The following is a 27453-nucleotide window of genomic DNA, read 5'->3' as shown; positions in this document are numbered from 1 at the left end:
AAACAGCGTGAATCCATCCAGATAACATTTAAAATTGGTTAAGTAAACCTAATAAAATATACAAATTTAACGTTCATTCGTTGACAAGTAGTTTTAAATTGATACGGTTAGCAATCTCGGATGTAAAATTTTATAATTTGTCGATAAGCTAAGAATTTCATATGCGTAATATTTTACTCATTTCTTTCAAGATATGAAAAAAACACTAGAAATAATGAAAGAAATCACACAAATAATTCCAGTCAGTGCTCTATTAGTCATCATATTTATATATTTCCATAAATAAATAATTCAGAGCAGCTAACAAGGGCTCACCAGCGGCCGAGCGGTAAAATCGCTGAACACTGGTAGTTCGGTCCACGGCTCCAATCCCGCCAAACGGGCTGGTTGCATGGGCATTTTCGTAATTTTCCCCATGTGTAACGTGTATACGAGCCAGTGTTCCTTAAAAAGTCCTCCACGTTGGCATCCCTACCCTTAGGCCTTTGCCGTAATTAAATTCACCAAACCTACGCAGCTAACACACGCACCCAGACAAACAAACGTATAAACTCAAAATAGTCTTTCCTTATTCCTTAAAGAGAAATTTGAAATGACATGTTATTTTTTAAACACATATAACTTCAGAAATCAAAATGTAATGGATGTTTAAAATAGTATTTCGATTTAGCTCAAAGGTTAAAAAAAAAAAAAAAAAAAAAAAAAAACTAAATTATCCCATCTTTCCCTTCAAATTACTAGCGGTTTTCATTGCTGATTATAAACAATTGCTTAATTAAATATAAACTCACATAAAACTCAGTATAATATAAATACAAAGAAACTATTTGGAAATAAATGTCATTTTCAGCAATGATGTAATTATTATCATTTTGAAAGTGAAGAAATGTTTCGCTTTTAAAAATGAGTAATAAGATTTTTTTAAAAATATTTTTAAGTCACAGACGCAAACAATTGATTCCATGCCTGAATGAAAATTCACTGAGTGCCGTCAAAAGGACAGCGCGATAACGATAATCGAACTGCACAGTGAGACAGACCTAAATGGAGTAACCTGCAGACGAACAAAGTCCCCAGATCGAAGGAATGGGTATGAGCGGAGGGGTGAGTAAGAGAGATGGGTTGAAAAGAGAGAGCGGAAGTCTATCAATTATTCATAGTTGGTGATGTGCAAAAGGCGTGAAATCCGCATACCCTGCTACGTTGGAGTCCAATTCAATCAGAAATCAAGAGAAAGCTTTTCGGTGGCTACCACCCACCCGATAGATGGCGCTTTCTCGCGCTTTCATTGAGGGTTCCGCGGCCCCGAGAGGGGGAAGTGACCGCAGGAACATCAAGCCCCCACCGTGTTTTTATACGCCTTTCGACGCCAAGCCATTAGAACGGAAGCTCAAGTTTTATTTGCTTTGATTTAGAACCCTCGGGCGCAGGCCTTTTCGAAAAGCCTCGACTTTTTGACACCGTTGTTCGGTCACACGTCGAGAGCGCTCGGAGGGATCTTGCCCCTCAAATGAAATTAGATGCCAATGGGTTTCGCTCCCCCTTTCGCAATGGAACAAACATTTACTTAATGCAGATAAAGTCGGCCCGACTCAACAAGCGACACATTCTAGTCTGTTGTCTATTGTTTGGCGGGGTGGTATTATTTTTAAATAATATTGTCTAAAACATTATTTTACCATTTTACCTCAATAATCCTCATACAGTTACGACATTGTTCTTCCCACTATGCAAAGCACAGCCTCATTATAAGAATTCAGACATAGATAAAACGTGATGGGTGTTCTAGTCTTTTCCTAATTCTGTGTTTATATATTATCCAGGGAATAAGCGAAAACTTTGCATGGTATATAATTGATTTCTTATAAAAATGACCCATCAGTGGCGAATCGATAAAACTAGGCATCTCCAGGTAACTTATATCTGGCACTAGAACAAGAAGCTACTAACTTGCTTAACTGAACATGGTTCCCTCTGAGATTACCGGACGTCTTACCACTCCGTCTCAACTATGACTCAGGAGAAACTTTAAACTTAACAATGTAGCTGGTACTTTTAATTCAGTCTTCTATACTTGCAGGATAATCATAAAAATATCAAAGTATTTAACTCTTGAAAATCACAAGCATTGCCTCAGAATTCCCCAAGCGCAAGCAAACTCGGTTAGCAAAAGGCTAACTTTGGTCTAAAATAATTCTCAAATTTGTGCGCGGAAATTTCAGCGTCGTTGCGAAAGCTCTCTCCACAACTACCATGAAATCTTAAACACACGAAGCTAATTTGCAACCTTGCAAAAGTAGAAGTGATTACGGATAAAATAATAAGATAATGAGTTAATTAACACAAACCTTACAAGTTGAACACTGGTAGTTCAACCCGGGTTCAGATCTCGCAATGCGGGGCTGGTTGTAATGTTCCTCCCTTTCTTAAGCGAATTGCTTAGCTTTCTTTCCATTAATCCCACAATGTTACGAGTGTAGCCCTTAAATTTCAAAGTTCCCGAAATGTAATGAGCAGATGGTATTTTCTTGATTATTGTTCTAAAATGGGTCTGTCACTTAGTAACTTGACTTATTTTCTGCCAATATACACTGAAGTGACAAAAGTCATAGGATACCTCCTAATATTTTGTCGGTCCTCCTTTTGCCCGGCGAAGTGCAGCAACTCAACGTGGCATGGACTCAACAAGTCGTTGGAAGTCCCCTGCAGGAATATTGAGCCATGCTACCTCTATAGACGTCTATAACTGTGAAAGTGTTGACGGTGCAGGGTTTTGGGCACGAACTGACCTCTCGATGATGTCCCATAAATGTTCGATGGGATTCATGTCGGGCGATCTAGGTGGCCAGATCATTCGCTGGAATTATCCAGAATGTTCTTCTAACCAATCGCGAACAATTGTGGCCCGGTGACATGGCGCATTGTCATCCATAAAAATCCGATCGTTGTTTGAGTACGTGAAGTCCATGAATGGCTTAAGTGATCTCCAAGTAGCTGAAGGTATCCATTTCCAGTCAATGATCGGTTCAGTTGCACCAGAGGACCGAGTCCATGCCATGTAAAAACAGCCCAGACCATTATGGAACCATCACCAGCTTGAACAGTGCTTTGATGACAACTTGGGTCCATGGCTTCGTGGGGTCTGTGCCACACTCGAACCCTACCATCAGCTCTTAACAACTGAAATCGTGACTCATCTGACCAAGCCACGGTTTTCCATTCGTTTAGGAACCAACCGATATGCTCACGAGCCCACGAGAGTCGCTGCAGGCGATATCGTGCTGTCAGTAAAGGCACTCGAGTCGGTCTTCTGCTGGCATAGCCCAAGGAAGACAAATTTCCCCGCACTGTCCTATCGGACACGTCCCTCGTACGTCCCACATTGATTTCTGCGGTTATTTGCCGCAGTGTTGCTTGTGTGTGAACATTGACAACTCTACGCAGACGTCGCTGGTCTGGGTCGTTAAGTGCAGGTGGTCGGCCACTGCGCTGTCCATGGTGGGATGTTATGCCTGAAATTAGATACTCTAGGCACACTCTTGACACTGTGGATCTCGGAATGTTGAATTCCCTAACGATATACGAAATGGAATGACCCATGCGTCTAGCTCCAACTACCATTCCGCGTTCAAAGTCTGTTAATTCTCGTCGTGAGGCCATAATCACGTCAAAGCCTCTTCACATGTATAACTTGAACACAAATGAAAGCCCTGCCAAAGCAGTTCGCATTTATACATTTTCTACGCGATACTACTGCCATCTGTATATTTGCATATTGCTATCCCATGACTTTTGTCACTTCAGTGTACATCCAGTCCAAAATCAGATACACCGGGAGCTGACAAAAGTGCGTAATGAATTCGAAAGCCATCCATCAATCGGAATGTTATGTCCATAACTCTTGGAGAATACCATTGGTTTTTGAAACGTAGGTCATGACTCGTAGGGAGATAATTTTTGATGGGTCATGAAACGTCTGAAGTACTCTTTTTTACATCGGATAATTACATGTTTTAACTTTAATGGCGAATTTATAGATAGCTATCAATAAACTGTTGAGTTTCATAGATATTTACTTATTATTAATTCTTTATTACATTATTTTTTCTAAGAAAATTAAATCTTCTTTCCCTTCCTCCCCAGAACACCTCTATGCACATGTATTTTCAATACATTCCAGTTATTTGTGCGTGGCTTCCGAGTGTGAAAAGTTTGAGAAACATTCTATTAATTAACCAACCAACATATTTAAAATACAATTGCTTTTAAGAGGAAATAACCAAGACTATAAATATGAGTAATTAAAATAAATTACCTGAATCAAAAGCGAATTTATGTGGCCTTTATCGAAATTTTATCTGGAGTTTATCAGAAATCTTCCTCTTCCTCGCCATTGGTGAATCACTTGTAAATTCGAATGTATACCTGAGAAAACGAAATTCCCAATAAGTCACAAATCTCCAGGAATTTCTGGACTCAGAGCTGCTACAGAAATGTCAATGCGCTTATACATATGCTGATTAAGCAGCATGAATTTTTAGAGCATAGATAGCAATGAGTTTTTAGAGCATAGGCACATAATTTGAAAATTTAAATCATTTTACATTTCCCTCACAATTTACTAATTACTCACAATTTAAAATATCAGAATACTAAACTTTTACCTTTTTGAAATCTGATACTAATATACACATACTGGATAATGAATTAAAAACCCAAGATCAACATTTTATTGGACCACCTTTTGCACGGATAACTGTTCTGATTCCTTTGCGCAACGAGTCTACATGCTTCTGGAGAGCATTTAAGTTCAGGGAATACCATGTATTGGCTATGCAGCTTTTTAGATCTTGTAAATTAGACGTTTGATATGGCTGCTTTTGAGAATCCAGTGAGATTTGCTGTCTTCGAAATCGAGGCTCTTGCTGAACGGGCACCAACAATAACCCCTTTTTTTCAAATGGTGAAAGATCTGTCGTTTATCCCATTTTACTTCATTCATTGTAAAAAGCGTTCTTACACCTTACTTATACAAGCATTCTCACACGTATAACCCACGTCATAAAAAATACTTCATATTTCATCCCTAGCACGCATTCAAATGAAAATCTCAAAGGCTTCTAATTCATTGGCCAGTGTGTGTACATTCTTGCATTTAGCTTAATTTGCTGAAAATATAAATCTCATATCTACATCTAAAGCATATGGATAGAGAGTTGTTAGGAATTAGTTCGCATTTAGCCAATATGAAGTAATAACTTTGCATAGAATTATCGTTTTTCCCGAAGCGTGATCTCGTGGCGCAAGTGGTTAACCCGCCCTTCTGATAATTGGAATGGTTCAAACTTCTACTGCCAAAGCACGTTTAAATTTTTACGCTTCCTGCTATAACAAAAGAAAGAAACTATTAACGCTCCAGTAGTGTCTCCTCTGAAAAATGGGATTGTCGATAGCTCGTTACCACTTGGATTTGGCTGACTAAGTCTCGAGTTTCTTTACTAATCGACCTTTAAAATGGGAAGAATACAAGGAATTTTCGCATTCCCCTATGCACGGTCACTCGGTGTTTCCCAGCTCTGGAACAATTCATTATTTTATTTCAAAGTCCTCTAATATTCTCTTTACATAAGTTTATGTTAAAAAGTAATCCCTCAGAATTTGGAAAAAGAAAGTGTTTGTAGATGCATCAGATTGCCTATATTTGCGGGTATAAAAGGTAGCACAGAACTTCGCGTACATGTAAAAATGATACTCGCAGAGTATCAGGTACAACATTCTTGGAGTTGAAAGCAAACCTAATCTAAAAGTGTAGCAGAACTTAAAAATTTCAGAATAACTGACAGCAGATTCCACATTCAGTTATTGGAAAAATCTTCATAATATTTTCTTCTGTGGACCAAATTCGTGTTTACGGTAAAGTGGGAAAGAAACATTTCTCAGTTAATTTCTAATTTATCGTTCATAGGTTCCAATTTATCGGATTTGATGCCATCAAATATTATAAAACTGCAAGTAATAAAATGCTTTTATTTCCGTAAAACAAACCGCCAAACACGCTTATTTCGTCAAAATTACACAATAAAATGTGTTTTTAATTTATCTAAACCCACAGCCCAGTGTTTTATTCTTTTCTAAAATGAAAAATCCACACTTGCACTTCTCAATAATATTTATAAGACTAATTATAGAATTAGCTGATTGAATATGATGCATTCAACACGGCACCAATTCCTTGTATCAAGTAGGAATTGGTACAGCATGAGGACTGTGTAGTCTATTTTTTAGAAAAGAGGCACTTGTTGCGTCTAAGCAATGGCTAGCATAGTAAACAAATAATAGTAGCTTTATACACAATATTTAATCCTTTTTGATAAACTTAAGTTACATATGTGTCCAGCACATTACTTTCAATCTATATATTGTATCGATTCGTCTAAATTTCATAGCATGTTTAAAAGTGCATAGTGTATTACAATTTATAATATTTAAATCAACCAAACAATTAAAAAATACATAACCATGTTATTAATAAGCCTAATTTTACTCAGACAAAAAAAAAAAAAAAAAAAAAAAAAAAAAAAACAAGTGTTCGGGTTGACTGGAGTAATGATTATCTGTAGTCCGGATGACTGGTGTGTTATTATCTGGAGACCAGATAACTGGAGTGTTAGTTATCTGGAGTCTAGATAATACTGTTTTATTACTGGATAATACTGTTTGTTAGTTATCTGGTGTCTGGACATTCTACTGTGGTCAAAAATGCGTAAAGAGAGTTCCATTATTATTCAACGGATCTTGATTGAAAAGAATGAAAAGTATTTTTATAGCAATGAAAGTTTGACGGTTACTTTCATTTTATTTTTAATCATCAGCTTTGATTGAAAGAAAAGAAGATAATTATGCAATAGGGTAAAAATTAAAAGCTTTTATTTAAATAAAGTTAACATGCAGTAAAGTTAAAAATGGAAATCTTAAATGTATTTGTTACGAGCAATATATGAAAGCCGTCATTCTACAGAATACCTAGGCATTTTACAGAATGCTGAAAACAAAGTCTGCAGTGTATGAAACGATTAACATTTCATACATTTCCTAGGCATTCTGTAGCATGCAAATTGACTGCAAAGTATGAATTACACCTCTGATCGGTTTCGAATATCCATATATTTAATATATTCATACATAATTCATACTTTTCATACATTTTTTTAATAAGAAATACATAAATTTTGTTTTGTACAACTTTAATTTTTCTTTACATATTTTTAATGGCCCTCTTTCATTACTTTTTCAAAATAACATTTGTATTTTTTGAGAAATACACTTCTAATAATAGCCTTATCATGAGCTTTTTTCATCCTTTCTCTAAATAAGCATTTGTCATTCTATAGGAAGCGTAGGTATTATATGCAATGCTTAGAGAAAGTATATAATAATTTTCATATTTCATACTTTGCCTAAAAACGTCAAACATTCTATAAAGTATGTAGATATTCTATAGAATGCCGGTGTTTCATATATTGCCGGTAACATATATATAAAACAATAAAGCAAATGCAGTGTCCAACTGATCAGGTGCCTCTCTACCAACAAATGGTAAGCAGTAAGCAGTAAGCATTCTTGTTTGTAACGTCTTTTGATTTAATTTTAGCGACTGCGACGAAATTATACTGTATCTTTTTTTTATATTTGAAAAGATAGTTTACACCAGTAAGAGATAGATATTTTAGAAGTTCAATTAAAAATGTTGAAACATATGGCTTTACACAATAGCGAATGAAATGAAGAAGAAAAAAAAAGGGTGGAAGAGTTACTTTTATTACATTCGAAAAATTGAAACTTCCACTTATTGAAAGAATAATTCAAAAGCTAAAAAAAATTCTGCGTCACGAAAACAAAATCTTTTCCGCTGTGCTTGAATGAAATGGTAAATTGTTAGAAATAAAACTTTTTCTGCAAAAATAATTTGGGATTCAAGAATTTCGGAAAAATTCCTTACTCGTTATTTGTGGAAAGAAATATTTAGTAAAATAAATTAAGATGAAACTTTGTTTCGGTGAAGGAGAGTGAACTTTCATTGTTCGAGTTTTCTTTTCCAAGATCAGACATGCACGTAGAAAGATAATTTTTATATTCTTTACGAAGCAAATATAATTTTTTAATGTAAAAGGACCGTTTAAAAAAAGATAACATTCTTTTCTGACAAATTAACATTTCAAGTAGCTACTTTTCGTTCTTCATTCCACTCACCATGCATTAATTTACGTAATAAATATAAGATGCAGATAATGATTTTCAGAGTATTGATTCCTTAAGCTGTGATTGAACAATTAAGCTTCTAAACTAATTAATTGCCTAACTTTAAATCAGTCTGCTGCAGTTCTTAAATTTGAGCTGAAATCTTGTGATTAGCTGAGGTGATATAATCGTTACATATCAATGACTCTTGAAAAATTAGTAATCGCACAGATTCTCGTTATCTTCAGCAGGGGTCGCTGAATAGTAGCAGTTTTCATAAACAGCCGACATTTACAGTTTGGCTGAAGAATACAAGTAGCTTCTATTTAATTTCGACTGTGGGTATCAAAAAAAGCTGGCTGCATACAAGTTATTTTTTTACTTTAAATATATATGAAATTAGTTTCCCTTTTTTTGGTGATTTTTTTTTTCCATATTTAAAATCAGTTTAGAAGTCTTTCATGAAGAAATGCTCAACTAAGAAAATAATCTTGTCAGTTTTTTTATAGTCAGTTAGCTTTCTGCATTGTAGTTGGACAGCTCCGTGCGAAAGCACACGAAATTTATAATCACTTCCTTCTTTTGTTGCTTAATATTTACTTGTTATTTTAGTATAATGCAAAATAAGCTTAAATAAATTTCTGCTACTTAAGTTCAAAATTGGGAGAGGGGTAAATAAATAATTAATGATAATAATAAAAGCCCAGTTTATGGATAGAATATAGATTTGTCAATAGAGGATCGCTAACATTCCTCCCATAACTGCTATCAAAATCCCATTTTTTCATGCAGTACGTCTGAAATACTCGGAAATTACCATAGCATGTAGGGTAATTATTGGAAAATTATTCAAACGATTTAATCAACTACTTTAGATTTAAACAGTTTATAAGGTATTTTTCCCACCTTCTTAGCATGCTTTCGTAGTGTGGTGGTCTGCACGCTGGGAGCGTTTCTAGAGGTCCGTGGTTCGATTCCTGGCGAAGGCGTTGCTCATTTTTTACTTCTTCCTGTTTCAAAAATAACCTAATGTCTCTACAGTGGAGGCCCGAACTAAAAGGATGGTGGATGATGATTCTCCACACCCAGGATTTGGCGATTGGGTTCTCTAAAAACCCCATTCACCATTTAAAAGGGGGATAATATAAGGTATTTCTCCCACCTTCTTAGCATGCCTTCGTAGTGTGGTGGTCTGCACCCTGGGCGCGTATTCCAGAGGTCCGTGGTTCGATTCCCGGCGATGACGTTGCTCAATTTTCATCTTTCCTGCTTCCAAACTATCTAATGTCTCTACAAGTTCTTGATTTAATTCCGTAAAACGCATCCCATAATTGTTTTGCCCATATCGAATAGTATTATCTTCTTCACCACTTAATATTTCCAAAACATTATTTTCGTATACCCGTATCATTATTTTTAGATTCCTATTCAATGAAAAGAAATTAATAAAAACTTTTGTTATTTATTATTATTTCTTCAGGGAGTGTTCTGATACAAATACGGGTAAACTCCACTAAACGTTATTAATTAATCTAATTAATCCCCAATTAAGGTATTATAGGGTTTGCTTTTCTTCAAGAGCATAAAGTGGTATGAAACTCTTGAGCTATTTGGAGCAAATTATCACTTATCTGAAAAGAACTACAAAGTCTTAAGAAGGCTTTAAAACAAATCGTTTTATTAAGTCAAAAGTGGAACATAAATGCACGATTCGTGCTTACAAGTCAGGCAACCACTTTTGGCTATGTGGTCTAAAGTAACAGTAAATTCAAATTTAAACTAAGTCTAGAAGCCAGGGGCTACACAAATGATTTAACGCGAAGTTGACTCAAACTTCTCAACGGCGTAACAATTTAAATGTCAGCCACTATAATACAAAGCCGAATAATGCAATCTTATCTGAGCTAGTCCCCGAGAGTCAGAAACACGCTCTGTCTTAGACTCTAACAATCTCAACTTAAATACTCAGTTTAATTTGCACTGTGGCGAGGAAACGGAAGGGAGAAGTGATAGTAAGGATCTTAGTCATAATAACTACTTAGATTAACATTAATGAAACGTTAAGCATCGTAATCGAAATCGTATTAAGTGAATACAGTACATAAAAAGAGTAACTATAATTTTTTCCCCAATTAGCATAAAATTGAAAAAAAAATTAATCTATATTAGAAGGCAAAATTATCAAAGTTAACGAAAATAATCTGTTTCAGTTTTTATTTGAATGTCTAAACTTTTGACTGATTTATTTCTTTACTCATACATTAAGTCACTAAACATGTCTAGTTTTAGGTTTGATATTAAATAAGAAAGACTGAATGAGAGCAATTTTTTCTTCGAAATGAAAGAGATCCTGCTTTCTTAACGCATTTCGTTACAATTGAATGCAGCAAAAAAGAAAATTTTTTAATTTATTTAAATCTAACCCTTCAAATTGAATTATGGTCTAAAATAAGAAAATTTAAAAAGAAATCCGTTTAACCTGTTTTAACAATATTGAAGGATATAAAATAATTTATCGCTGCAGATTAGCAATAAAAAAAATTCGCGGAAAATTACAAATATATAAATAAGTAAGGTAAACAAATATATAAATAAGTGAATAAACAAATAAAAGTAGCATTGACTGTTTGATATGTAGCATAGAACCGGACATAATATTATTTCATTCAGTTGCCCTAATTGATTAACGCGCATATCGAATTCGCTTCGAACGGGGTTTTCCTCTCGATATCGTTATCACATTTCCCATAAAAAAAATCTTTCATTGAGTCTTAGAAATTACCTAAGAATGGACCGACAAAATAAAGAATTCTACGATGTTTATCAGCTTGAAACATTAAACGCGATTCAGCTTAAAGGATATCAAACCATTTGAAGCGACAGGTTTCTCAAAGAAATGGAGGTTTAATTTCAAAAAGCTGGTTTAATAAGAGCCATGCGACTAAAAACAAGGGAGTAAGAAATTTAAAAGTGGAATTATATTTTAATGCATTATTCTAAAAGTCGAAGATACGCCATAGTCCCAACGCAGATAAGAAGGAAACCTTGCACCGATTTGCTTCTTTCGCGAGTGGTAGATGGAGAAAAATTTGTCTTACCAAGTCGAGAGATTCTCCCTTTCGGCTTCTGGTGCCATGGGAATCAAAACCCTCTCTTTACCATCGCTTTTTCCTGTAACTTTTCTTGACGGTTTACAGACTTAGGATTGCCTCAAGTCTCTTTACAGCTCAAGCGGGCAGCTGGTGAAATGGGTAGGCACGAATAAAAACATGTTATGATACTTCTTTTTGTTTCTTTACTTGGAGTGCTCGTTTCTTTTTTCTCCAGTTTTCCCTTTTCTCCATTTTTCTTCTCTCTTCTTTTCCTTTTGTTTTACTCCTTCACTCTTTTCGGTGTCGGTTGCTTTTCTGGTGGTTTGAAACAGCATCAAAAACAATGTCTCCCGCGACTCGTGCCTCGTAATCCTCTGCACGTTGAAATAGAACAACGCTCGCAAAACGGAAGACTTTTGCATATTTTGGAAGCTCTGTTCCTCAGTCTCTTTGGATTACAAGGCCCGGGGGGAATCTTTCTCCACGCAAAATTTTCTTCGAAGATCCTGCGAATGGAAAAACGGGATGGAGAGTAAAAAGGAAAGGGAGAGGGAAAGACATCCCTGATCACCAGCAGCGAGAAAACAAAACAGCAAGTGGGATTTCATTTTCTACTCGAGAGTGACTTGGGCATCGACATTAGGACTTTTGCATAAGAAGAAAAACATTTTCCATGAAGAATGAGGGGTTCTCGAACCTCTCCTGAAGTGGACGAACCTAATCTTCTCCTCACGAAAGAGAAGAAGGAAACCACCAAAGAGAGAAGAAGCCTCAAAATTCAATCAAAGCTCGTAAAATTCCTTTCGGTTCTTAGTATATCCGATCCTGTTTTTATCTTCGATATGGCAGCGTTAGGTATGAGTATTTGTTTTGTTAATCACACTAGTAGTTCAGGCAACAACTTCCCAACCTTCAAAAATATTTCGTTTTAGATTTCAAGTACTTTTTCAGATTTTTAAGAATGAGTTGCTATCAATAGCAATACAATAAACTAAGTCTTGGAATTCATATATAGAGTACTGCGTGAGACATACACTGTGTCACAAGGTTTTTAAAATTAAAGCAATTTGGGTGCATCTACCAGATATCCTGAGTACAAATTCCAGTCTGAAGTAATATATTTAAAAAATTCAGTTAAAATAAACCAATGATCCTATAACAGGTAAATAAAAAATGACAGTCTTTTAATAATAACAATAATATATTTTAATTTATATTAAAGAGATATGCTGTTAAAATAAAATAAATATCAAAAGCTCCTAAGAAATGAGTTCATTTCTTTTAAATCTCTCAGTTCCTTAAGCAAGAGCAAAATTATTAAATTCGAAAGATAAATTAAAGATCTTACGTTTTGCAGAATGGCAACGCTTTTGAGAACTTATAATTCGTGACGGACGTGAAAGATAAATTAAACGCACATGAATGTTTCTCGCGGTAGCAACACTTGCCAAGACAAGTGGTTGATATGTTCATGGCAGTGTAATGTAACGCCATAAAGATTTTAAAAAGGCTCAACTAAGAACGTCAACAAATGCTTGACCCTCATTTTCATTTAAGTTACTTCTAAATTTAAGGCCTTGCAGCCGATGATCATTTGTTAAACTCTGTTCTAAAATACATTCAAAAGTAAAATACGCTACTAGTTTGTGGATGTGTAATAAGAAATGACGACTGCTAACTTCAGGTCATCTCCGATTATTATCAGGTTGAAAAGCTTTCTTCCCTCTTTTTTTAAAGCGTCTTATAAATTTTCAGTATGATATCGCATAACACAACTTTCCTATCCTTATAAAGCAAGTTTCAGACACTGAACAATTTGATAAAGTAAATAAAGCTTCCAGGGTTTATGTTTGAAAAAAGGTCAGTTATCAAATACGCATACGTCCTAGTAATGTTGGTATGCCAAACATTCCTATAACTAAGAATAATTTCCGCCTAGATACTAGTACTTTCTCACCAGTTTTATATGCCGATGTATTTGCAATAATATTAATAAATATTTCACAGATAAGACATATAATAAGTCACAGTAAAATATATAATTTACAGTTAAGAAGAATAAGTTTTCTAAAAATTAATGCTATTTAATGTACATAACTTCTTTAAAATGTATAAAACAAAATTTTAAAGAAATATAAAGATATTGAAACAGAGAGTTTGTAGAGTCATTAGGTATTTTTAAAGCAGGAGTAATGAACAATGAGCAACGTCTTCGCCGGACATCGAACCACGGACCTCTGGATACGCGCCCCGCGTGCAGACAACCATACCATATATACTTCCCCATTTAAAGGGCGCCTGGGGTTTCTAGGGGACCCAGTCGCCAAATCCTGTTCTTGGAGAATCATCATCTACCATCCTTTTAGTTCGAAAGCCACTCTAGAGTCAATAGGTGTTTTTTTTTTTTTTGTTTGTTTGTTAAAGCAGGAGATGTGAAAATGAGCAATGCCCTCGCCGGGAATCGAACCACGGACCTTTGGAATACACGCCCAGCGTCCAGCGTGCAGACCATCATACTACGAATATATGCTAAGAAGGCGGGAGATATACCTTATAAGTTTAATATTACTTGAGATCCTCCTCTGGGTAAGTAAGGAATTATGAATTATACAATCTAAAAGATTCTGAAAAACTTCTGTAATATAATTCAGAATACAGGCTTTCTGTTTCAGAAGAAAGATACTGATCTCGCCCGTTCCTCCAGAAATGTAGATGTATTCTCCTCAGACCCGAGACAAAAATAAAAGCTTGATATTTTGTAAGAGGTACTTAAATAGTTGTTTTGATCACTATGATGTAGAAAAGTGCAATATTTTTTTTTTAATTTATAGAAGCTAGGGGGGATGTATCATATGTGATACATCAAGAACAAGACACTACAATCAGAACTTTTTTTAAGTATTAAGCAAGATTGTAGTAATTAATTTAATCTTAGTATTTAATCACACAATATATACAATTCTTAAATTTAGGATGAAAATTAAGTTTTATTGGCGTTTAGGTACATATTAGTAGTATTATTACAATAATATTATTTTTTATTTGCGTGAAATGCCTTGAAACAATTTCTAGTAGTTGTAAAGCATAGAAAAACCTTGCAGTCGGTACATTGCACAGTTGTTAAGGCCGAGCACTTCTGATTCCTGCACCTACTTCGATGAGTCCTATCTCCCAACCATTTCAGGCATGTGCTTAACGTCTTTGTTACGAGTTGCATGATGTGGAATGCAAGTCGTAACTCTGCGTTTTGGAGGGGGTTCATCATTTTCATCTTCGGCTAGCGAAGGAGTGGGAGATGGCTTCTTCAGTAAGCCGTGGATGAGTGTACTTTCAACACTGAGTTGTAAACGCCAAACAGTCAAGCCTGATTTCCCATTGATTCCCCATTTGAGTTGGAGCAGAAAAGTCAAAAGTTACATCCTGATCTTCATCATCATCATCCATCTCACTTCCATTACCGCTTTGATAATCACCTTCATCTGACAGTGAACTCAAATCAGAATCATCGCTATTCATCAGCTCTAAAATTTCATCTGGTGTCAAATATTTCACTGAAAAAAAAATACTTATTAAATAAAAAATTATCAGGAAAAAATGGGTAAAAATGGAAAGCAAACACCTCAATTAAAGATTTTAACTCAAGAAATACTTCTACCATTCTTCAACCCCCCCCCCTCCAAAATATAACTAAAAATTAAAACAAAATTGACTTAAAAAGTATGTTCATAAGTGATTGGGTCCCATATCACAAGTGATACAAACAAATTTAACAAGTCCCCATGCTTTAATATTTCAGTAAAAAATTCTTTTTTTGCTGTTAACTAGTAAAACGTATATATACACGGAAAAAACATATTTTAAAAATAGTATAATATTGCTATATAAATAAGAAAAAAAATACTTACTTCGACGACGTGCAGACATCTTGTTTCGCTACTAGAAATCGCTATCATGGACAGGTACTGCCAACTGTTGATTAAACGAGGAAATTATATGAGGTATTTCACTTTGTATCTCATGTGATACAAGCAGTCCCAAATTTGTTTCTGCGGTTCAGCCTTCACAAAAAATTATGAAACTTTTGTATCACATGTGATACAAACGAACCGAGGAGGGTATATGTCCGATGAGTATTAGCCATAACAAAAACTCTTGTTTTTTAACCAACACGCACATATATTTGCGACGAATTACTTACAATAAACTAATGAAAACGTAACTGCACTTGCTTGTAAAGGGCGAGTAGTACAAAAAAGTACAGTGCGGTACGAAAATTGAAGAAACAAGTGAATGGTTGCCAGCACAGGGCAGTGAAAAATAAATTAACAAAGTCCTCTAGCGTCAGAGTGAATTGATACTACGTTCCATCCAAGGAGGTTAGAATAAATGAAGTAAGCCTTCTCCGGATATCCCGTGCAATGAAAATGAAGCCATAACACGTCACGACTTACCATGGCCGCTGCCACATTCGAACTTAGGTTAGTTTTGTTTACATTCTCATCCATGTTGTCTATATGTTAACTACACATCATTAAACATTTATAAGTCTCCCGTTCTAATTTTAACGCGTAAGACCAAACATTTTCTATTTAGTATATAGAAAAATCGCAAGAAACGAAATATCTGCTTCAAATTTCATAAAATCTAGGTACATGATATATGGGAAAACCTGGAAGACCAGTAAAGTTTCAATAGTATTTTATGCAAATTATGCCTAAAGGGTAGATTTATAAGCCTGCGGTCTTTGATATTTTCTCTCAAAATCAGTGTGATTTTATTTAACAATATGTTACGAACTACTTCGAAACATATTGTTAAATAGGCCGTTAAATATTGCTAAATGGGCCTTAATTATTGTTAAATGTTATCATGGCAGCCATACAGTGTATGGCATGACTTCACCTTTTTGACAGTTTCTTAACTTCACTTTCGTGACGTCATGCTTCCTCCATCTATTCTAACCTCTTTGGTTCGATCCTTTGTAAATGAATACTGTGCGGAAAAAATTTACTAAAAATGTAGGGCATGAAACGTATTTCAACTAGAGTAATACAAAATTTAAAAGACGCTAAGTTTCCTGACGTTCAAATGTTAATTAATGGTACTTGCATTGCTGTTCGTTTCGTTATGTGCATCATTTAAATCTTCTGATTTATTTTTGTCTTCATTTTATCTTTCAGTAAATTAGAATAATTTTTCGCTGAGCGTATACTTGTAGCTAAGTGATATGGCTTCGTGGTGTAACGGTAGCGGACTCGGCGCGTATTCGAGAGGTCCTGGTTCGAGTCCCGGCAAGGGCACTGCAGATTTTCACCTCTGCTGCTTCAAAAAACCTAATGACTACAGTGGGTCCCGAACTAAAAGGTGGTGGATGATGATTCTTCACCACCAGTATTTGGCGATTGGGTCCCCTAATCTCCAGTCGCTCTTAAAAAGGGGGAGTATATATTCCCCCATACCTTCCAGCACGCCTTCGTGGTGTAACGGTAGCCCACTCGACCGTATTCGAGAGGTCCAGGTTTGAGTCTCGGCGAGAGCATTGCTCCTTTTTCACGTCTCCAGCATAAAAAAAAAAAAAACTAACGGCTCTTTAAAGTCACCAAATTAAATAATGATACAAAAATATAATTACTATAAAATCTAGTTAATAGTATGCCGATTGTTATATATAAAAGAAATGCAAATAACAAAGAAGAAAATTATTTATTAAATAAAATGAGGAAAAGTTTTGAAATTGACCTTTCTAATTCAAATTCAAACAAATTAATTAATTTCTAATGCAAACAAATTAATTACTGGGTCTCGAAAAACTTAATACAAATTAGGTTGGTTATTTATAAAGTACGACACAACACATGTGAAAACAAAAACCTAGATTAATTTAGAACTCCTAAAATATAAGGGCCCACCAGCGGCCGAGCGGTAAAGACGCTAGACTCTGGTAGTTCGGTTCGAGGTTCGAATCCCGCGAACGGGCTGGCTGTATGGACGTTTTCGTGGTTTTCCCCATGTGTAACGTGTATACGAGCCAGTTTCTCTTAGAAAGTCCTCCACGAAGGCATCCCTCCCTTTAGGCAGATAGCCCTCGTGTGCTTTGCCGTAATTGAGTAATCCAATCCATCCCTAAAATATAATTAGTAAAATTTATAAAAATTTCTTACCGAACTGAATTCTTTATGTATTGCAGATCATTTTGCCAACTTCTATTTATTTGTAAGATATCATAAAATTAATGAACGGCATGAAGAAAGAAGAAAATGAGTGTTCTAAAAGTAGAAAACTTCAAAACGGAAAATCTTAAAATTCCAGCTTGAAAATCGGTTTGTATCGAAAATAGTTCCCTAAAGAGGAAAAATTTGGTTTCTTGGAAGAAAAAGGTAGAAAAAGTAAAGCCGAATTTTAAAATTTTATTTAAGCCCACAAATGCGTTATTTAAATACAAATGAAGTTTATGAACAAAACCTGAAAAATTATTTCTCTTTGCTCAATTCTGAGTCGTATTACAAAGAAGCCTCTCAAAGCCTTGTCCTGATTCATATATCGGTGAATAATGGTTGGTTTTACTTCGCTCGAAGCTACTGTTGAGCACCAATACAGGAACACAGTAGTTTTTACCTTTCATCTTATTCGCATTAGGAAAATACTCCAACAACCGGAAAAAGAAATCCGACATTCTGCAATATGAGACGACGCTCACACTCGCCATTGTTGATGGCGACAACCCCGTTTCCATTTGAGCGCCCAAGAACATTTAATGTCCACGCTCTGGAAAAGGCACGTGTCAGCGATCGTGACGTCATTGTCACTCAATCTCGGTACTTGGAAAGCGTGAGAAATATCCTGCGGGTGAAAACAGTGAACATGTTGGGAATTTTTTTTAAGTTCACCAGAATAACGCCTGCTGAATACTTCCGGAAATATTGTTATACTTAGAGAAATAGTCATTCAACCCATAGTATGTCTTAACGTTTGTAAACATGGCTTTCGTTTCTTCATGCTAATCAATAAGTCAAAATAGTTGATTTTAATTAGCATATATCTCAGAAATTTTCAAAATGTATTCCAGTTCTCCAATGGGAAACAGGAAGGTAACTAAACAAAAAAGTTTGAAAAATAATTTAATAGCCCTCTGGAATTCGCTCTGCATTTGTTTGAAACTGAAGAATTATTGCATGTTAAATATTTTTCTTTACATTGCAGCGTTTAATGTAAGTATACACAATTTATTCATTATATATACCAAAATCACCATGTCAGAAATCTGAATTGTTTTATCATCACATTGTTCTAAAGAAGCATGATTTGCTTCGTTTCGGTCAATGATTTTCTCTAATTAAAATAAATTCTTTAAACCATTTACGCAGAATTATTGCATTTTCCATTGTATGCTTTCATCTCGTAACTGGTAGTACGTCCAGCTAGCGCCTGGAAGATACGTGGTTACAGTCCCGATGAGGGCACACTTGATTTTTCGTGTTTCCTGCTCCGGGAAGAGAGGGGAGGGGAAGGAAAGAAAATCTGAAAGGATTAAGATTTTAACGTCGTATCATAAGATTTGTCAAACCTTTTTATGCTCTCGCTGAATTCACAGTTTTCCAGTCTGCTTTTGGATTCACTCCTGCTAACACACCAGTTTTTCCCTTCTTAACTTTATTATTAAATATCGCCTTTTTCGCTCTTATGCCGCATAAAATTCAACATAAAATCACAAAAAATTTAAAAGCAGTTTCTGTTCCCCATATAATGTAATGTTTTGCCATTAATGTTTTTCAGTTCAAGATTCACTTACCTTAATAAGATGACCTAGAAAAAAATTTCTCTTCTTAACTTTTTCATTAAACTTCTCGTTAGATAGTGCTGCCTTTTCTAGTTTTTTTCTCAATTTATCATATCAATGTTGAGTTTTCTTAGTAAGGTGACTTACATAACGTTTTTTGACTTTTTATAATTAACTTATTTTGTCTTTTTAACTTTATTTATTAAACATAATTTTCCTCTGAATTACGCCACATAACATTCGACAAAAAATTCACAAATTATTTAAAATCAGCACATCTTTAGATTTCCCGACAGAGTGTTAAGTGTTTTATAGTTGCTATATTACTTCTTTAAAAATAACACATGACTATAAAATTTAATGGCAACATTCATTTTTTGCGTTAACATACATTTGCTATATTATTTCTTTAGAAACAGTACATGGCGAGAACATTTGGTGGCAACGTTCTACTATTTGAAAAATAACACGGACAATAATGTGAAAATCTAGATTAATGGCACCCAGCACCACCGGTGCTAAAAAAAAAAAAAAAAAAAAAAAAAAAAAAAAAAAAAAAAAAAAATCATCACTAATGTGCCTATAATGAGCTCTGAACTAAAATGGACTATAATTCTTCACCACTTAGATTTGGTCAACTGGGCCTTCTATCCCCAGCTGAGGAAAAACATAAGGATTCATCTCACTCCCCCCATGCGTACTTTCGTGTTATAACTGTTAGCAGGTCCAGCTAGGATTTGGAAGATCCGAATTTCGGAGAGGGCACGGTAAAATCTAATGTCTCTGCCACTTAAGGATTTTAATATAAGGTAAGGTAACTTACATAACGTTTTTTGACTTTTTATAATTAACTTATTTTGTCTTTTTAACTTTATTTATTAAACATAATTTTCCTCTGAATTACGCCACATAACATTCGACAAAAAATTCACAAATTATTTAAAATCAGCACATCTTTAGATTTCCCGACAGAGTGTTAAGTGTTTTATAGTTGCTATATTACTTCTTTAAAAATAACACATGACTATAAAATTTAATGGCAACATTCACTTTTTGTTACTTTTTTAACTAATTTAGTCCTTAATTGTTAACAAGCTGGCAATTTACCCCTTTACACATTCAATTTAAAGGTCTTACATCTTTCATTCGAAGCAAAAGCTAATTCTGAATGTCGCTTGTATTAAGCTAAATACATAAATTTACTTTCGTATATTTCATTTACTTCCAATAGAAATTCAGGATAACTAAATTCGATTGTATCATAATAAATTACAACTGAAAACCATTTTTTGGGCCTAGAAAACACATAAATAGATTTTTCTCGAAAATGAACAGATTTATACAAAAGACTTCAAAAGTTGCTATACTTACAACTCAGAAAATTCAATGCATATTTCCTCCCTATTCTACTTTTAAACTGCTAAATTTTTATAAGGGAGAATTTTCTTTAGTATTTTAACCTTCGTTTTCTTTTTAATTGGAAAAAGTTAAAATATGCTCATCTATAAGCAGCTGTTAATTCAAGTTTGCCCAGTAACCATCTACAAAGTATATAAATTTTCTGCAAAGAGCAAAGCAAATAAAATCTCTGTATCGGAAGTGAGTTCTCATAGTTTTCATCATATTTTATAATTTTCAAACTCCTTTGCACATATTCGTGAAGCATGACAATATATATATATATATATATATATATATCACATAATATAATATCTTAATATATCTGAAGCATTTCTATATTTACCTTTATTAAAATTTTTTTCTCTTGAAAAGAAGTGACTTGAAAACGTTTCAAATTTAATCCCGAAAACCCTAACGTCAGTAAGCACAAAGCGTATTTAACATTTTTGCTAATTTCGAATAGTGTTCGTAAACTTTTGTGAAAATGCAATAGAAATAATTTATTTGTTTTAATTCTTAATGCCTTTCTAATTGGCTCTTTCTCGTTTTCTCCATGCTTAGATTCACACATTTCCAGAAGAAATTTCTTAATTTAATAAATATTTTCTGCATCGTACCTATTGACATAGGTACTCAATTTTATAAGCTCCGTGCTAAAAATATTTAATGCATTATAATTTACAGAAAATATTTTTAACGAAAATTGTTTATCACTTAAACTTTTGCTTAGAAATGATGCATAAAAATTGTTAAAAGTGCAGCTCGCTACAAACAATTCCTCATTAAAAACTCATAGAAATACGCCATTATTCTTGTACATGGATATTCTTAATAGCATCTTAGGACGTTGTGTCATCTTAGGATTGGATTACTCTTAATAGCATCTTAATCGTCTTAATTGTTTATTACATTGCGTAGGACCACAGAGCATAGAACCGATACTGAGTAAGGCCGACACAGAGTAAAAGAGAAGACAGCGTGATACGACAAACACTAGTTAGCTGTAATTTCTGTTCTGACAGTGGTGAAATAATATATAATAGGATTAATGCATATTTATCACCTTCACAAAGTTATCACAGGCATACGATGTGGCAACGTAGTGTCGATACCCGAACAGAACCGGCACGACGTAGAAAAGAAATCAGTATGCAATAAGAATTGCGAGTAGTATAAAAATACGGGTTCTGCTGCACGCGGTGTGCGGTGTGGGCGTGGCCAACGACGTCACACAGAGGGCGGGACCAAAGGCAACGTCATCACACCAGGAGGCGTGGTTTCGAGGGGAGTTGAGTTGTTTTTAGATTGCTGATTGAGTTGTAGACCTCCTGCTTTTCATTTAAAGTTAGTTTTTTTTTTTAAATTGGCAACGGGAAATATTTTCTGCATCTTAATTTTGATGATATAGCGATGCTGCCCTCTATTAATGAAAAAGTGAATTATATGTTTTAGAAATATATTTTTTAAGTCTGGTGTTAAAATTATTCAATGTGCGACTCTGAAAACAATGTAAAAGAAACAAATATAAAGAAAAGACTTTCCTTTAATGAAACTACAAGATAATTTTTTTTTATTACTCAATTTTATTCTGATACTTTTATTCTTTCTAGTTTTCCATGAAACTTTAACTTATTTCTCAGGTTTTCTGTTCATAATAACATATTTATTTACTGTCATATTTTTTTAATACTTAACGTTTCTAATTTGTAATATTTTATTTAATTTCCACATACTATTTTTTTTTCATACCTTTCATACCATTTCAGCATACCCTGATTTTTAACTTATATATTATATTTCACAAACGTTCCCGCACATGCTGTTTATTTGTTACACTACTTAATTTTAGATGCAATTTCACACTTTTTTTAACGTTATAATGTTCAATATATTCTGAATTTTAACTTCATTTACTTTTTTTAAACCATTCTAGTATTCTATACACACTTTAACTTAGTGGTTTGAAATTCTATTTAAAAAGAAACGTTTATTTTTCGTGATCTTAGTTCTTTTACTAAATTTTCTACAGAATTTCTAATTTCTTTTACATGTTTAACAATATCTTCCTTACATTACCGAATATTTTTTTTAAAAAACTTAAGTCTATAACTGTTAATTGCGTTTCTTACGTTCATGATTTCCCTTCTGTGTTTATATTTCTTAATTCTAGTTTAACTTATTTATTATAATGTTTTTATTTCTGTCTCATCATTCGTAATTCCAACATTTTATCCCTTTTTATTCATTTTAACGATATGGATTGTTTTCATTTACTCCATATTCAAATATTTCCTTACAATTTTTAAAATACTTGTTTTATTCTCCGATCATAATAGATCTACAGGTTTTACTCAGAAATTTCCATTCACAACTTTACAGTTTAATACCATTTATATCTAAATGCATTTCTTTCTCATATAGTTTTACGATCTTCAAAGTTTCTAACATCATGTTTAGTTTTAAATCCCTATTACCTTCATGTGTGTTGATAATTTTCATTTCTAATTTTACAACCACGTTCAGTGTTTCATCCACACATACCAAAATATTTCTTACATCTTCTGGTATTTAGTCTATGTCATATTTCAGTACTTCAAATGAATTTACACTGCTCACACTATTATTTTTTCATGTTTTAGAGACACTGACTATATTAATTTTACTATTTTTCATACACTAATTGCATCTATGTCAGCACTCATGATAAAGTAGCAATTGTTTTGCATCACATGCATAAAGAAATTCTTAAAACCAACTTTTTCAATATCGTACTCAAATTACTGTTTTCCAGATGGGAATTACCAGTATTCTTTGGTTTTACTCTGTTACATCTTTTTAAATTTTAACATCTTACTTTTAATTCTAACATACATCTTTTAAACAGTTTTTTCTTTTAATGATAGCCTTACCTTATTTGTTCAAATTAATTCTTTCATTCACCTTCTTTACTACCTTTCAGTACCTTCATAATTCACTATGCAAACGCAATGTCTTTCACTGACATTCTGTTTAATAATACCACAAGTTTCCTTAATTGACAAAAAGCGAATTATTTCTCATTTCAAAATAGAACTACTATATTTTTGCACAAACATTACCTTTATCCATTCAAGCCACCCCTTAACCGGTAACTGACGTAGCGATAGGAAAGGAGATTCTTATCATATGCTCTTTCGACATTTGAGGTTTCTAGAACTTCTTTGACAAGTATATCAATACCATCAGAAAATATACTTAACACTTTTACCCAGTTTAAAGGCAACATACTGTTATAAGAATGGTTTTAGTTAAATTTATAACACAAATAAACGCATTTTGTGCTAAATAGGCATAAACATTTAGATTCAGAATATTTCTTTTTAATCCGATGTAAGACTTGAATTTCATTCATGATACGGATTGTCTCTTGATTTTCTTTTTGTTTACCTTACACTAATAGAAAATTTTTATTTTACAAGTTCAGCTTTTAATGAAATAGAAATAAAAACTACGATACACCTGCTGTTTTTAAGAAAAGGAACTTTGATATATTTCTGGAAATGTAAATGCTTTTAGAGTTTTCTTTCAATAACGTTGATTTTCATTACTTTACTAACTTCAATAATTCTCTTATTAGCTAATATGAATGAAAGAAGATTGTCAAAAATGTGACACAGTATAATTCTTACGAACATATGTACCTTTACCAGCATACAGATATTACCGATTGAAATGAAGAAAGATACAGATATTTTACTCCAATCTACATTAAATTAAAAAAAATATTTAAACTTTCATACATTCCAAAGAATAAACGAAAACTCAATAGATATTGTCATGTTTGTATATATGAGATAAAAATTTTATGAATGGTATCTAAAGTAATGCTTAGAACTTCATAAAAGCGAACATTCACTATGTTAATACACATATCATCAGTTATTTACATTAATCAATGTAATATTAATCATTACATGTACTATATGCATATATATTTAAAGTTTAATTGTCTTACAATTGAATAATTAACTATTGAGAGAAAGAGGTTCATATCTTACACTATTTAATTCACATGGAACAAATTTTTCCATCAACCACATTGAACCACGTTTATTAAATTCGCCAAAGCTCTTTTATTTCTGCATTTTCACACTCACGACACATTTTAAATGTAACTATTGATTACCATTTCAAACACCGATATCATAACTCAGTGTAAAACTACATCATAACTCATTTTTTCCCTACTAACTACAATTTTATATATTCAAGAAGTACATCTAAGACATGATCATTTTCTATGTTCTAGCAAATTGATTCAATTGCGAACATACTATTAAGACTTGCGATTTTAGAAGACTTGCATGTATTAACGATGTCAACGTTTCTTCGTTTTTGTAAGATTCGTATCAAACCATGTCGCATTCGAATGTGGTGTAAGAGATCACTTTTTCTTTTAAACACTTGTAAACAATGGATACAATTTATAAGAAGAGAAGTATCATACTGTTTCAAAACATCATCATCAGCATATTTCTCTTTCTTTTGACACCAACAAAAAAAAAAAAAAAAAAAAAAAAAAAAGGTCCGTGAGATTTTCTTCAAATTCTGTTTAACTTGAAAAAAATGTCCGAACATTCAATACGATGTAAAGATTCATATTGTTTTAAATTCTTATGCTCACTAAATATTTTTTATCACGATTTACTCTTAAAAGTAACTTTATAAGTTTTCATATCCTTTTTACATGAAAAGAACTTGTGATTATTCACTACAAAATTCTAAGACGAGAAGCTTCGCGACTTTTCAAACTACAAACTTAAATTTCTTTGAACATACACTACATCTGATGTTTCTTTCATGAGATTTCAAATATCTCTTCAGATTACTCGTATTCAAGAAACCTTACAAATATATCACATAAGTTCAGCGAATAATCGCTTCATAAACTCTTAAATTTTCAACACGAGTGAATCACTTGAAGCATATACTGCACTGTAAACATACAATACTTAAAAAAATTGTTATAAAAAATAAAAATACATTCATTTCACCAAGAAGCTTTTCTATTTAAATACATTTATTTATTTCCAAAGAACAAGTTTCTGTATTTTACATAAAATATACTTAGAATTTTCTTTCATTAGTTAATATCAAATTAACAACAATATCCATTTACTGATATTTGATATACATGTTTGCTTTAAAATTAAAACTAAAATTTCAATATATTTCTATTAAAAAAACATAATGAAAAAAAAAAAATACTCATAACATCAACCAAAGACAGAAATTTAAATAGAATAGCTGTACTTATATTAGTGCATTTTTATAATCTTCATAACATTTCGATTCAAAAAACCTATTACAAAATAAATGAAACATTTTTTTCTGCCTTAAAGAATCTCTTATATTTTTAAAATTAATACATAAAAATATATCTTCACCAATATATTTAATTCTGTCCTCAACACTTATTATAATGCAATCATGTCTTGTTTGTGAAGGATGATTTACAATGCAACCTTCGCATTTATATAGCTTTTTTATCACTGAATTTAATTCAGTTTTGATAGAGTTTATGAGTTCTTTAAAAAGTTCATCATCATCACTTACCATATCCGAACAATTGTTTTTACATTTGATTTGCAACGGTAAAATAATTTCAAAAATACTTTTATATAAAGTATTAGATACATCAGGAATAATTTCTTTCAATTTTTTTTAAAATATCACAGTTTACTTTTAGGTATGTAGGTTTTAGTTTAAAAGAATTTTCATCTTGTTTAAAAACTTGTTGAAAAATACACTCACCTTCTTTGTTGAAAACTACCAACTCATTATTGCAAATGATGCTGGCACTCATATAGAAAAGATTAAATTCATATATTTTTGAGGAAAATTCTTGCCATGTTGCAGGAGTTATAACAACACCGCGTGTAGTAGGGTATAATATTTTATTTTGTTCCACACATTCACGTAGATGAATGTTCATTCTGTTTTCAAACTGATTTATGGACACAAAATATCCCCAACCAAGAGTCCACTGTGCAATCAACTTCGAACTTTCTTTTTTCTGTTCTCGATTATTCGGCATGAAGATATTTTCAGGAACAGACTTCATATAGTGGGCAAACCAGTCATCCTCTGGAAGTTCATCCTCATTATCTTCCAATCGTCGTTTTTTAATTTTCGAAATTTTTATGTTTCGGAATGTGATACTAATTCTAGGATCTTTAACGTCAGGTTGAGAGGGTATTCCGTGCATCCAAAATTGATTCGTTGGGTGTTTCATTACAAGGAGAGTTCCATGAGTTAAGTCCACGCTTCGAGATGTGAAATTTCGCCTGGTAAATACCATTTGACGTTTTGCACCTAAACTGATGATAGGTATATCACTTTCAGGTTCGAGACAAGTTTCATTGTCTTTATGCGTTGAAATTTTCGCCACTCCGTCAGGATAATAGTTCAATAGAGCAAAATTATATTTTTTGCCAGTTATCATTTCAACATAATCTTTTACATTTAGAAGAGTTTAAGTCCATGGTTCTGCACAAATGCTTGTTCCAGAGAATTCGTAACTAAGTCCTTCATCACCAAAACCGAGTACTTTTCTTCGTGGAACATACTGAGTCCCATTAATTTCAAAACTAATATTTTTAAAATCATAATTTGATAGTTCATCTAGCAAAATATCAGCTTCATTTCGTGAATAAAATTCTTCGTATAATTCCACATTTAACTCTGTATCACATATATTCCTCATATTCGCTTTTGAATCTAACGACAATTCTGAATGATATAGAAATACGTAGCATTCTTAAATAGCAAAAATTATCTAAAACATACATTAACGAAATGATTTCATCAACACTTATCGTAATACATTCTTGTCATGTCTTGTTTGTGAAGCCAGTCTTTCCGGCGTCATATGTGTAAAAATAATCATGATAGGATAGTGGGAAA

The sequence above is a fragment of the Stegodyphus dumicola genome, chromosome X2 (assembly GCF_044657685.1).
Source record: "Stegodyphus dumicola isolate Sdum_Otavi_A_Nest chromosome X2, ASM4465768v1".
Taxonomy (NCBI): domain Eukaryota; kingdom Metazoa; phylum Arthropoda; class Arachnida; order Araneae; family Eresidae; genus Stegodyphus; species Stegodyphus dumicola.
The sequence above is the reverse complement of the archived record's forward strand: the minus strand, read 5'-3'. Positions refer to the sequence as shown.